The sequence below is a fragment of the Bacillus rossius genome, chromosome 17 (assembly GCF_032445375.1).
Source record: "Bacillus rossius redtenbacheri isolate Brsri chromosome 17, Brsri_v3, whole genome shotgun sequence".
NCBI classification, from domain to species: domain Eukaryota; kingdom Metazoa; phylum Arthropoda; class Insecta; order Phasmatodea; family Bacillidae; genus Bacillus; species Bacillus rossius.
The window spans coordinates 16,601,367-16,615,222 of record NC_086344.1 but is presented as its reverse complement, the minus strand read 5'-3'; the positions used below and the strand labels follow the sequence as shown (position 1 = coordinate 16,615,222).

General features: G+C 35.4%; 1 protein-coding gene across 1 annotated transcript in view; it reads right to left on the bottom strand.

The window, feature by feature from the left end:
- Window positions 1–1,147: 1,147 nt before the first annotated feature.
- Window positions 1,148–13,856, bottom strand: part of LOC134540885 (adenylate cyclase type 7-like) — a 118,552-nt gene continuing 105,843 nt past the window's right edge. Inside the window, exon 3 of the mRNA XM_063383913.1 lies at window positions 1,148–1,283. The gene's annotated coding sequence lies outside the window, so the exon portion shown is untranslated. The remainder of the gene's footprint in view (window positions 1,284–13,856) is intronic.

Genomic DNA, 13,856 nt, shown 5'->3' with positions numbered 1-13,856 from the left:
TTCTGTCTCGAACAGGTAGTGCTATTATTACTTAAAATTAAAAAAAAAATTCTAGTCCGAATATGCATGTTATTTTTTTATATACCTTATTTAATTCTCAGTCTGGTAAGTGTCTCGATGGCCGAGCGGTCAAAAGCGTATGTTTTCCAACCTAGAGATCAGAGCTGCGCTGGTTCGAATCACAGCGCTTCCAATGTTTTTGCACAAAAAATTTAATTTAATATGTCGATAAGGACCATAATAGCTCTGGTAGGTAATGGAACATCGACCATATGTGATGAGACAGAGAGACGGTGGCGCTATCTAGGAACAAACAATAGAAACAAAGTTGACGGTATCCAAGATGGCGGTCTCCAGCAGAACAGAAAAATTCAATATGTCGACAGAGACGAATATTTCATCATAATAAGTGGGGCGCTCGATTTAAAGATGGCGGATCCAAGATGGCCGCCGTGATCTACTTGTCCCGTGGCGCTGTGTTCCGTTACGCTCATTCAAGATGGCCGCCGTGACGTCAGAATCAGATATGTGGCTCGGCTCCGGCTCCACAGCCTGCAGCCTGTTTCCGGACCGGCTATCATATACTACTGACGTTGACCTTCTGCATAGGTGCAAGGATCCGCCACTGCAGCCTGTCGTGAAAGAACGAGTCTCCGGCGTCCATGCATGCATCCATCTGCACTGTATTTTTTTTTTGTAAATGTAACAGAAATATTCATTGTAGATCTGGATTTGTACATTTGTACATTTACATGAAAACAACTGCTTCACTACTAAATCGTACTCGCAGTAATACTGGGTTCTGATTTTACCTGGGCATTTATGCTTTTTCTTGTCCCAGTACCTTCAATAATTAAATTTATTAGCAAACCATACCCAGAATAGCTTATCAGTATAAACTGCGCACATTAATAAGCATAATAAAAGAAAATAAAATTCAATTTAATATTCTATATATTTCCCATGGTTTAAATTAATATGCTTGAATGAAACATCGATTTATATATGCACCGAACTTCTTAATAAATACTCAAGTATTATCTCGAAATGTTTATTTCTATATGCAATAATAACCATAGCCATGTGTTGTACAAAGTTGCTGCAAAGGAATAACAAGGGGGATATGTTTGATAAACTAATAAATCAGTCCAAGCAAAAATTATTTTATTATCAAAGTCCAAGTCAGGCAAACAAACAAAAACGTAACCCGGACATTGTGCATGCTCTCTTGTTACTCGCTTCCTTTCAGCACAGGTGAGTATCTCGACCGCGTAGACAGGCAACTGTAAAAATTATATATAACATTCAATTAATATTTATACATATTAGGCCTGACTCAATTACAACCTCAGTGACTGATCACAAAGAATCGTTGCCTGGTATGATATCAAAAAATTATAGTGCTTCCTTACACAAAATAATTATACAATACACGTTTCTGTTACAGGCAGCTTCAATATGCAAATTAAAAATCACGACAAATGTTTAAACAGTAAGGGGATCACTGAAATACAAAATTATTTTACTTCACGAATAACGATTACAACTTTTCGAACCAGTGGTTTCAAAGATATTTAAACGTATCGGCAACTCACTATTAAGCAACTTTTTCACCCTTAATTGTTTGAAAATGCTGATACAGAAAATAATTACTGCAGATAACCCCCCTTTGTACTTGGGTTAGGTGTTTACTGTTTCCACACTCTCCTGAAATCATGCCCGGACTTCTCCCATGGTGAAATACACCAAGTCGTCGTCACTGAAGAACTCGGCAGCCAGTGTCCGCCCTCCTTCCCTTCTCGACCGTCTGGATTTCTATGAAGATAACTCCGGACGAGATGACTAGGAACACACCACGAAGCCCTGGGTGATGACCTCTTCTCGCGACTGGCGTACAGTTGATACAACATCTTCCCTTCGAGCACTGCCAAAGTTTATGTCAGCCTCAGACCTTCAGTTCTGGTTTCACCTCTTTTGCACTTCCGCTACACAACCTGTCAGATCGTAAAAGTCTAATTTCTCGTTTCTTACTTGGCTAAGACAGCACTTGTCTAGGCTGTCTTAACTTATTAATTCCTGACCCGCGGGTACTTGGGTTGCTGTAGCTCGCCGCTCCGTGAACTTGCTTGTCCTCTACTCTCTCATCACATGCTCGCCCAGCGAGTGAAATATGTGACTTTCACTGGCGAGTACTTTGACATACCTTCAGCTGTTCTATAGCACTAAACCCTTCAAATTCCACTGTGCGAGTTTCCAGGTTTTACTCGCCCAGCGAGTGCGGACTTCTTCTCCCTCGACGAGTTACCTGTGTCTTGATGACTATCTCCTGGTCGGGTGCTGAGTCCGGCTGAACTCGGTAGGTTAGCTGCGCTCACCGCTGCAGAGGCTACGTCCTGGCATCGGCTGGAGCTGCACTCGGGCAGCAGACGACCTCCTTGCGGGCAGCGGAGTCACGGCGGACGTTCTTCGTCGGTAGCACCTGCTGGCCTGTCTGTGGTAGACTGCACCCTCTTAGCCACCAGAGAAGTATATATACTCGCCCGAGACCAACGAGCATTGGCTTCTAGGACAACTGAGAATAATCTCCCGAAGCCTTGTTCGGAAGAGCTCGGGTGTCACGTGGTCGGCACTCTCCGGCCACGTGAGCTGACGTGGAGCGTAGCAGTGAAGCCTAAACACTCGGGAGAGAGAAAAAGAACAAGAATGGAAATGCCTGTACAGCGGGTAGTCTGCTTACAGGCGGCAACACGATAAAGTTCGGGAGGGAAGAAAGATTGTCACAGGCCACAAAAACAACCTGTAACAAAGTTACAATATATTTCTTGTAGAATTACAAACTATTTCTTGGCAACTAGCTTCCAGAGGATTCTTTTTACAAGTACAGAAAATTGCAGGTATTGTGGTGCTACCTTTTTGTCAAACTTATATATAAAGTCCACTTAAATAAAATGTTTAACGACAAAAATCACACATATAGGAAATGTCCTTTTCAGCCCCAGCACATTCACTGTGTGCCCATTGGCTGCACATCTCGCACCTTACCCACAATTCTCCCCTGCAGTCATCAGTAAATGCCCCTTCACAAAACATGCAGAGAGAATCTTCTGTATCTGGAGCCTTTCCTCCCACTGGGACTTCAAGGGGTGACTCTGTCTTAGCATCATCTAATGCACACGATGCGTAAGAGTCACTATCAGAACTTGATCCTTCAAATGCCAGTCTCCTTTTCTTAGTTCGTTTTACAGTTCTTGGGCGCTGAAAGACAAGACCAGACATAGTTGGTTGAGTCTGAGTCTGAGTCTGCTCAGTTGTTGTAGGTTGACAGACACCTACACACCTTCCTCGACCTGTTCTTTTTTTCGACAGCTTCGCTTCTTTTTCTTGAATTGCCACCTGTAAAGCAGTTTTATACGGGGACCCAGTAATTATATTTGCGGATGATGGTTTCCTCCCACGTTTTGATTTATGTTTGAGTCGAGGTAGATGCTGAATATCCTTAGGTGAAATAAGAGACGACTTGTTGCCAACTTGAGAAGTAGAGCTAATGGCCGCAGTCGATGCAATCGGTGAAGACTGCATGGGTATGGAGATTAAGGTTGGTGGATTGTTGGACACTGTAGAGATGCTGGAAGTTTGGCTTTGTGCATTAAGAATCTCAGCAGCTTGTTGTGCAGCGAGAAATTCTGATTCTGGAAAAATATTGCGGTTACATGGCCAGATACCAGTCACTCGGAATCCATTCACTGCAATAGATGCCCTCGTGCATTCTAAGTAGGCCTTTTCGAACAGACCTGCAATGTCAAATGGTCCCAGACATTTCTCTCCATGGAATAGCTCTTGTCGAATGAAATCACTGTAGTAAGATTTCAATGGCCCCATGAATGTTCTGTCTAGAGGTTGAAGTTTGTGCGTAGTGTGGGCTGGCAACGATAGGATGAGAACGTGATTGTCCCGTGCCAAATTGATTACGTCCAAGTTTTTTGTGTGTGAGTAATGCCCATCCAAGATTAGGAGAACTAGTGAAAAACTAGTGAAAAACTATTGAATTTTAATTGTCTGGCATCTATTATTTATATTTATACACATCATGTTAAAATTAGTCTTCTTGTTTATATTATTCATGACATTTCTGGTAAGCCATGAAGTTACTTTCGTAATCAATGTTATCATGAATTTTGTTTTGGGCCTACATCATTTAAAATATTATTTTATTGAGTTAAGAAATAAATTATAAATCGCAGACATTAAATAAAATAAGAAAAATTTACAGTTCCTAAATTATTTCTTGTAAGAAATAGACCCGATAAAAATGCATGTAATATGGACCCCGGGTCCATATTACAGACATTCCAGGGGGTCCATAATACCGACAGCACCATGTTGAATTTGGAATTCAATACTACATAGAGAAACAGAAAATATCGAACTCTGATAATATTCTGTTACAGCCTCAATATTACCCTCTAAGATAAAATAAAAAAAATTCTTGTTATGCAAATTAAACTTAAATTAGAATAAAATTTTACATACCTTGCAAAAGTTTTCACAATATTAGAAACTTTCCTTGCCTCGCTGTTCATATAATGCGACACTACTGGTTTGCTGCGACATCTACCTGCTGTTGGCACTTCATAAAGAGATAGTTCATGCAATGAACAAAAGAGTGCAGCACGTCACTGCTTGGAAATTGAGGGGGTCCATAAAATCAGCGGGGTCCATATTACCACCTTCTCCTCTATAACCTTAATTAATTTGAAAAATAACCCAAATTTTGCATTTTCTGATCTATAAAAATATTTGCAAATTCGGGAATGGTTGATGTTAGAAAGGTCAAAATGGTTGCATTTTAATTTTTTTTAATGGGCTTCCATTAAAAAAAAATACCAAAAAATATTATGGAAAATTCCAAATTTGTTTTTTTTTTTCCCAAAAAGTGACAATTTTAAAAATTTCTCAAAAAATTTTTGGTCCATTATTATTTTACGTATCAAAAATAATAATGGGAACATTGTGGGATCATGAGATGTGAGCTGGGTGGTCCCTGGGTCCGGGACTAGCGCCTGGGGGCCTCCGCCCAGCCCCGCACAAATTTTTAAATTTTTTTAATTATTATAATTTAATAAAACTATAAAATTTATATTTTGAATATTTTTTATCCATTGAAATTTTATAGGATTCTACAGCTAATTATATATTAAAATTTAAAACAATTGTTTTGATAAATGTTTAATCAAATTGGTGCTTATAGTATTTATTGCATGTGTTGTGTGCATATTAGCGCAGTAAGGATTGGCTTGGCTATTTTTTGGGCAGATATTTTCCCCTATGCTCTAAAAATAGACGCATCGCTTATGAGTCCGCCTGTCAACTCCATGTGATGAGGGTTGAATTCTATCTTTTTTTTTTCCTGCTACTGAAAGTGATAACATTTATTTGGTTGGTTTTCACATTAAGCTATGTTGTGTAAAAGTGCTTCGTTTTGCTAATATTTGGTTTATGTGAAAAAATTCTTCAACAAGATAAGATAAGAGTAATAACAAATAACCCTTACTTATAATCCTAAAATTTAGTTCTTTCTTGAGTATGTAATTGAATAGATACATATTGTACTTAAAAGTGCATTTGGACAATTTATACCCTAAACAATGTGACTGTTTTAATAAGGACATACCTAATCAATTTGTAAACCCACTAACTAAACACAACTTATATCTATAAAAAATATAATTTATGGACATTATCAAATTGAAGGACAATTTCAAATACCAACTATTTAAAGTAGTAATGATTAAAATATCAGTCTAAAACTATATCTTAATTTAATATCAAAGTATAGGTAACTTAACTTAATTATAAAATGTAATTATAAAGATATCTAAGACAATTTCTGAAGCTACTTCCATCACTTCGCTAACCATCCCCACTATTGAACTCCTTAGTTTAGTTTAAAGTTCTAGAAAAGTTTCAAATGTAATTTAAAAAAAAATACTTTCAGAACAGTATTCCAGTAACAAACTGAAATATTCATTGTTGAGTCAATTTCAATTATTCAATTTTAGATAGAGGGATAATTTTGACGATTTCAGTTAGTTCCTAATGTATTCATTGAGTGCACAGTGTATTATTAATTACACGCTAGACTCGTCTAGAATGTGCCGCTGTTCATCCCATGCGTGGTATAGTGAAATGGTGGTATGTAGTGTTTGTTGCTATGCGTATTGGTTAAATTTCACATTTTATCTAGAAATACAACTATTCAAGTAAATACTGTAGTGTAGGTTTATTTATTAAATACTGTAGAGTAGGTTTATTGGTTTATTGGTTTATTGCTCATCATTTTGCTATTGTGTTTATTTTTTCAGTTTTATTTTATAAATATTCTTGCAAATACCCAGTCAGTATGATCAAACCTTTGTGCGTCACTTTACTTCAATTTTTGTAAGCCGTATTTTGCTCAAGTTAACGTTGTGAAAGTCAAAGGTGAAATATATTTTAGCCATAGTGTATTGTTTCAGATTACACTAACACCACAGAATCTTCAACAGCCCCAGATAGCCAACCTTCGTTCTCTGTTGTTCAGTCGGTTTCAGAACAAAAAGATGGAAAAGGAATCACAAAGGAATCACATTGGCTTCTGAACAGCTAATCTTAGTATAAATACTGATGACAGCAACAGTTGTATCTTGGCCTCCAGTAATGAGTGAGACTGCGACAGGAACTAGCATCGTCATATGCTGGTTTCTCAACTTTTCAGACCAGATGAATGCCTTTCCCAACCGACCGTTCAAGGAAATATTTCCATGAGAGATGATATACATGAAAACAGTCAACAACAGAACACGTAAACAATTTCCACATAAACGGTTAATGAGGAGCGAGTCAAAAAAACAGTATTAATTGTAGTATACCTTGCAGCATTTTTTAATCAAATTAGAGTAAACTCGCAAAAGAAAGGTTTTCTCTACAAAAAGCGCCCTACAAAAGACTTTAAAGGTTTGCTACCGATGCATAAAAAATGCTCTGTGCATCGAAAACACTACTTAGAGTGGAAGAGTCTTGAATCATCATTGAAATGACATGGTTTCGACAGTAACCTTCAACAGATGATTAACTCTGAAGGAACAAGATGGAAAGCTATATTATAAAGCATTCTGGGCACAACTTTATTCTTAAGAAGTAGAAGTTTATCTTTCGAAGGAGAAAATACTCAGATTGAGGATATGCACAATGTAATTTTTTTTGGGAATATTGTATTTTATTGGAAAGTATGACAAAGTAACTCGTGAACATCTAGCCAAAGTAAAAGAAAATTAACTGATATAGAAAGGTATGATAGGTCAAGCTCACTATCTATCATGGTACTCACAGAATGAGTTAATTTCTCTATGTGGCGAAAAACTCTTGAAATAGAAGAATCTGACACTTTTGGAATTATTGTTGATGTAACTTCTGACATTTCCCACCAGGAGCAGAATGTACTCATTCTGCGCTACGTATTTAAAAATATGGGGAAAAAATTAATTTAACGTTTGTGAAAGATTTATTGAATTTATGAAATTTAGTGGTAAAGCAGGCTAGGCCACAACTGATGGAATACTGTCCACGTTATAAACCCTTGGCGTCCCACTTGCAGATTGCCGTGCTCAGGGATATGACAATGGCTCCAACATGCGGGGTTACACCAGTGGTGTTCAGTCAAAATTTTATTTTTATCTGCCTTGGTTTCCAGTATTAAGTATGTTCATTTCTTAGCTTTGTGATAGATATTGAAAATGACTTACTATTGTCTACGGATTGTGTGATGTGGCAGTACTTATGGCCTAAGCTTTAGTTTTTAGTTTGAGCTGGCCTATGAGAGTATGCTGTCGTAATTGCTTGCAGTACAGTGATAAGACTGTAAAAATTGACTGACTTCAAACATTTGATAGTAAAGCCCCCGCCTACTTGGGCACACACAGGATGTTGCAGAGCTTCAGAAGAAAAAAAAAAACATGCAATTTGAAAACTGCTCAAGATATCCGAGTGGCATTTGTGTTTACAAAATCATTTAAGAATACGATGAGAGAGAATGTGTAAGGTTGTTCTGTTTTCATATTTTGTTTTTGAAATGTATTTATAGGAGTGGGAGTGGCTAAAATGCATGTTTTCAGAATAATTTTTGGGCCTGAAACTTCTGATACAGATTCTTGAAGGCTCTCGAGGTACTTGCATCTTCATTTATCCGCCATATAATATTATTGTTACCACTCGAATCTCATAGTGGCCCTATGCACGACGAGAAGACTGCGTGCTGGCTAGAAGCACCAGCGAGCTTCGCACTCGTCATTGCGCCTCAGTTACACAAACATACCCCTTGAATAGGACAGCCCCTTAAAATCATGCTTCTGGTAAATATACGTTTGTTAGTGCGTTTTTATTGACTGGACTGAGAGGAAAGCAAGGAAATCGTACAGAAATCACCAGTTTTTTTTTGCAACCTTTTAACGCAATCACAAAAATTTTTCCGTGGCGATTGATTTGAGGGTAAAATGCTACGCCCAGTCATGTTGTGATTCAACCCTTGAAAACTTAATGTGAATGCTGCTGGGTTTTCTCTGGGTACTCCCCTTAATTCCAACCATACATTCTGTTACTGCTCCATTCACATAACTTCACCCCTCAATGAAGACGAGATGTTAAAACACCTAACACATTAAAATATATTATTTTTTAACAAATTAACATTATACATGTATCAACTTGAAAAATTAAATAAAAGTACCGTATTGTCCCTTTAATTCGGAAAATTTTCCCAATTAGGGCTGTTCAGATAGACGATACTGGTATTGAATAACGGCCAATATCTAGGTATCAGCACATGTATTAGTGATATCGTTAAAAGAATTCAAGTATAAAATATTTATTTATGAAATATTTATTATGTGTAGTAAAATGTTTATTCAAGACACCGTTTGATATTCAAAATTTAAAGTAAAGTAAATTAAAGTAAAGTAGTATATAATATAATGCTATCGCTCAAATAAATTTTAATGGGTTGTTACAAATAGTTTATCCTGTGAAGTCATTGGCATTTGGTATTTAATTCAATTTCGAAACTAACTATAACAATGACAGGATCCGAAAGATGCTATCTTGGCTTCAAAGCTCTAAACCATGAAGAAAAATAATATTTAGTACATACTTTTTGCATAATTTGCTGGCAAAGTTGAATTCTTTACATTTTTATGCAGTGTGGAGAAGGATAACCAAATGAAATATAGAAACTGAAAATTGTTGGGTTCTTTCAGAATATTAAATACATTTTATTTAACCTTTTGAAATCATAAAGATATTATGGATTTTAAAAGGACAGCTAAAATTAAATATTTTTTTTTCTGAAAGAAACTAAACTACATCACATTGTAGCCAGTACTATTTATATTAAACCTAAAAAGTTCCATTTTTATGTTATCTTTCATTCTCCTTATCCATAATGCATGAAAACTTTGAAATGCAACTTTGCCAGTTAATTATGAAAAAAGTATTACACATATATAAAATTTTGCGACAATTTCAGCCATTCAAAAAGGCGGCAAGTTTAACCGTGTGGAATGTAAATATAAAATAATGACTCAGAATGGGACATAAACCCATGACTATTTGATTTTGTTAAAAGCATAGTGGGGTACCTGAGGTTAACAGCACCTTGCTGCTACACATGGACATGACTACAACTGTAATAATATTGTCAATACGCTGCATTTTATTGCCTCAGGAAATCACATAATGTTGATTTTTTTTTTCATTGTTGCATCCTTATTTTTTTAAGGACCATTTATAAAATTCTAACTCTATAACTCTCTTGCAATTTTTGTTTGGCCACACATTAGTACAACAGATATTCCTTTAGAGCAATGGTTCCCAACCTTTTTTTGATCAGGGACCACTTTAATTTTATTATTATTAGCAGGGATCACAAGGTTAAAAAATAATCTGTATCAATATAAAAATAAACTTTAAGCCTAATCGTTCAATGTTAATCGAAATGTTTAACATAAGCAATCTAAAAAACCAAAATAAACATTAATTAACAGTGTTATGATTGAAAACTTATATTTTTAGTACACAATTCAGTTTGCATCAATGAAGTTTTTGAGCTTGCATCTTCTGTACAAGATCTTGAATTCTTGGGGTAATTTTTTTGCTCAAAGCTACACGCATATCATCACTTACTTTCAGTCGATTCCTGGATTAGTTTTTAATGATCAGTAATGCAGAAAATCCTTGTTCGTATAAATAAGTTGTTGAGAAAAGCATAAGATTGCGCAAAGCTATTTCTCGAATTTTAGTACATGAAATTGCTTTCTTACACCAAAACGTCTCCAAAAGCGTCCTTACAGTTCCTGTCATTTTGTAATTCAATAAGTTCTTCTTGGATTTCTTCTGCAACTTCTTTAGCGTTAGTGCCAAAAGGGTTGTGTATCAGATTTTGGTCCACATTAGCTTCTGTATTGATATATTCTGGGAAGTAACGGTTGAATTCATCAACCCACATTTCCAATGACATTTGCTGTTTTTTTTGTATGCTTTCCCTAAACATTACATACTTTTTGTCGTCAAGGAGTGCCTTCAATGTTGCAAACGCACTATAATTGCCCTCGCCAACTTGACTAATCCATAACTTAAGTTTGCAAATAAAAGCACGAAGTTTATCTTCAAAGTTAAAAATATTTGCAACGCCTTCTAATTGTCCGTTTCCTGAACCTTACATTTGAAAGTTCAACTTATTTAAGTGTGTAAAAATATCCACAAGATATGCCAAATGCATCTGGGATGTCAAATCAGAAAACTGTACTATTAAGTTTTCCATTTTTATCTCACCTAGAAACAACTCAACCTCTCCTCTAGCTCGTATAATCTTTCCAGCATATTGGCTTTCGACAACCAACCAACGTCTGTGTAAAAGAGGAGGTTCTCATGGTTGGAGTCCATTTCAGTGCAAAGTTTTTTAAAAAGGCGTGAATTTAAGGCACTAATTTTAATGACACTTACTACTTTTATGGCCAGTTTCATTGTATCATTAAGGCATTTAGGAAGAGTCTTGGAAGCTAACGCCTGGCGATGAAAGATGCGATGTTAATGTTGAAGGATTCCTCTGTTTGATTAACGTTGCTAGACCGGAATGTGATCCTAACATCGCAGGAGCACCATCCGTACAGAAACCGACTAGCTTTTCCCACATAATGCCATATTTATGGAAATATCCAGTTATATTCATGACGTCAATACCTCTTGATGTCATTTACAGTTCCTGAGAAAACAACAGTTCTTCTTTTATTATGTTGTCGTCGTCTAAAAAGCGAACAAAAACAAATAACTGAGCACAATTAGAAATTTCAGTGGATTCATCGCACTGCAAAGCGAAGAATGGTGACATTTTAATTCTTGAAACAAGTTGCTTCTCAATATCATTTGACATGAGTTAAATTCTAGCTGTCACCGTGTTGTTCGACAAAGGTATATCTTAAATTATTTTTTTTTTTCTTCTAACCCTTAAACTTCTTCCGACGTATTAAATTAAACAATGTTTCACAAGATTTTCTCCTATTGTGTGAGGCTTTTTTGATTGTGCTATTAATTTCGATACCTCAAACGATGCTACTAATGTTTTTTCAGAAGATGCATATCTTGTAACACTAGGCCCGAGTTTCATTTTTTTTTTTTTTTTTTTCAATTCTCCAATTTTCTTTGAAAGAACTCTGGTGGTCGGTCAGAAAAATTTGGATGAATCGTTTCTAGGTGACGTTTTAATTTCACTGGCTTCAATGCTTCGTTCGCGAGAACAGTTGCGCATATAACACATTGTGGTTTTATTTCTCCATTACTTTATATCGAAGTAAATCCAAATTTAATGTAACTTTTATCATATTTTCTCTTAGGCAGCATTTTTGAAAAGAAAACCAAAATGCAATAGAATGTACACTGTTATGCTTATATATTATGTTTTATGCCAAGTAAAAGAATAAAAAATATTATAGCTAAATTGTTTCATAATTCATAAAATAAATCATTAATTAAATAAATAAATATATACTGTTTCCAAAAAATTCTAACCTCGCTATCATTTTTTTACAAACTTAAATCTTTACTTTACAATTTAAAAAATAATGTTGTCTTATCGTTAAAAACAAGGGTGTTGGTGGGTAGGTAACTTAAATTTCCCTTAACCCTCTTGGCGCCAGTCTCAAATTTACTAATTCAATGACGGTTATACTAAAAGTACCAAGTCAGTTTTAAATGAATTACATATCTGGAGATAAATATTTAATAACTTTTTTCCTTTAATAACCTTTTACATTTAATTACTTTTTTTACCTTTAAAACTTTTTGTAGGTATAAATTTTTTACATCTTATAAATAAATGATTCTTGGTCATTTTTTAAGGTTAAATAAAAACATATAATGCATTTTTTATTTATTTTATTTTAAAGTTCTCGTGAAAAAGTTATATTATTTTTAATGGATTGGCGTGCGATTAGGGCATGGTTATCAAAGTAATATTCTTGGCACTAAGAATTTCGTGGGAAAATATAATCACTACAACTATTACAAAAATGAGTTTCAACGCACAATAAACAACAATAAAGAATAACTGGCAGTTTATAATATACACAAAACTGCTTATTATTTAATGATAAAGCAAATTAATAGTTTGTTTGCCAGAAATATATATATTTTTTAATATTTGCAAAATAAATTTTTATAAGCAGGAACACATACTTATGTAGAAAATAATTAACACTTATAATTTACAAAATAATAAAAATATAATTTTTTAAAAAATTAAAGTTGAATTTCTCACAACGGAAAGTTATATTCCAAACGAAGAAATGCGGACAAACACAGTACCAATCTGTTTCACAATCGGTTCGAAAACAACATGAGAACCCTGCTCTCTATCAGAGAAGGAAGACAGAAGCGTGACAGCTCTGATCTCTTTTTTGAGAAAAAGCAACTCAATAGTAGGGCGAGTCAAACCGACAAAAGTAGAGTGTCGTAAATGCGTCTTTGAAAGAAAAAAATATTCAGGCCGATTTTTCGATCCTCCAATTTTTCGTACGACACAGAAAAAGAGTTTTATCCGACTTTGGCATTAAAATAGTTTACGGTGTTTTTATTTCTTTATGAAACACCTAAAACAGTATAACAACAATTCAACAATTTTATGATAGCATATTTTTAAGAATTTTTGTGGCTGGCTCCACTTTTTAATTTGGGAGGCCAGTGTTCTTTTACTATCATAAATTTTAATTTCATATCGCTTTATTTGATGTATAATTAGGTTTTCAACTAACTGTACCTAACTGTAGTGAAAATTTGTAATACACAAACACAAGAATCATACGTAAAGTAACGTCCACATTCTGTTTTATAATTGCATGTTTTTATTAAAAAAAAATTTCACAGAGAAAAATGCGTAGCCGACTTACCCTGTTCATATGTTATCAAAATATCCATAAGAATATTGAGGAGTTACAGATGTTGACCCACTAAACAGCTAAACAGAATCACTAACACAACACTGCTGAGCAAAACAAAAGAAAACGTACTATTGACTGACCGGCTTGCGCCATAATGTTTAGTCAGTTGCTTGCCCTTCCCCCGGTCGCCTGCGCGCCGCGCTCGCTTTTGTTCAACGACGCGAGTTCAAAGTTTAAAATCTTTCACGGACCATATTTTAGCTCTCGCGGACCACTGATGGTCCGCGGACCCGTGGTTGGGAACCACTGCTTTAGAGCAATCAAATATTGGAGAAGACAATATAAGAAACTCAGGCGAAGCATGCAACTTGCTACTACAGCGATCCTAGAGACATG